General features: G+C 41.3%; 1 non-coding gene across 1 annotated transcript; it reads right to left on the minus strand.

Annotated features, from left to right (window-relative positions):
• Positions 1 to 256: 256 nt before the first annotated feature.
• On the minus strand, positions 257 to 376 carry LOC143353029 (5S ribosomal RNA). The gene has a single exon (XR_013082046.1). It is a non-coding gene; the product is annotated as a 5S ribosomal RNA (ribosomal RNA).
• Positions 377 to 917: the final 541 nt, after the last annotated feature.

A 917-nucleotide genomic window follows, 5' to 3' on the forward strand; every position in this document is an offset into this window, starting at 1 on the left:
GCTAATACGCGTTCGAACGATGGAAATTTTGCGCATTATGTTTGACTATCGGGTTTCCAATCAATCCGAGCGACGCCACCGACGTTGCGCGACAACTTCTGCCGACACCGATTCGAAATTACGAGGAAATTTCCTGCCTGTCTCTCGTCTCCGCGAGAAAATTAAGAGTAGCGTCATTTTTCTCGGGAAAATTCCACCGACTGGATAAACCGTTGAATTTTATTTTTTTAAGAGGGAGAAATAAAATAAAAAATGTCGCCAACAACACGCGGTATTCCCAGGCGGTCACCCATCCAAGTACTAACCGCGCCCAATGCTGTTTAACTGCGGTGATCGGACGAGAACCGGTGCTTTCATGCGTGGTCTGGTCGTTGACGTATGTTTCTACTTCCTAATGCCGTGTCGCGTTGCAGGAACGCACTCACACAAAGATCCCTATTCTCCTGGTCAACGTTTCCTTTAGATATTGATGCAAACGGTGAGCAACAATCCAGTGTCGAACATTCAAATCAATGAAATGGAAGAAGAACCATAGAAAAGCAGTACTACCCTAAATTAAATGAAGGATAACGTCCTAAAAATCGCTACGAATTCTGAAGAAGAAAACAGGAAGATGTATGCAGAGAACAATAAAAAATTCTATTTCTGTGTTCAGCGTCGTCTTCACAAAAATTGGTTAAAATAATGTGTTGTACAAAAGTCAAGCATAAAGGACTCCAAGAAAATGATAACAATATTATAATACCAATTGAATTTGGTCTGAGAGAATCTCATGAAAAGAAGCAGAGGGAATATTCGAAAAACAAAACTATTAAATAGTAAAAATGTGGAAAAGGTGTGCGGAAGAGACAGGTGGAAACAGCTAAAATCAATTAGCTGCGTGAAAAAGAACCGCGTCGCGGGACAAGTTGAATGGG

The sequence above is a fragment of the Halictus rubicundus genome, chromosome 3, assembly GCF_050948215.1.
Source record: "Halictus rubicundus isolate RS-2024b chromosome 3, iyHalRubi1_principal, whole genome shotgun sequence".
NCBI classification, from domain to species: domain Eukaryota; kingdom Metazoa; phylum Arthropoda; class Insecta; order Hymenoptera; family Halictidae; genus Halictus; species Halictus rubicundus.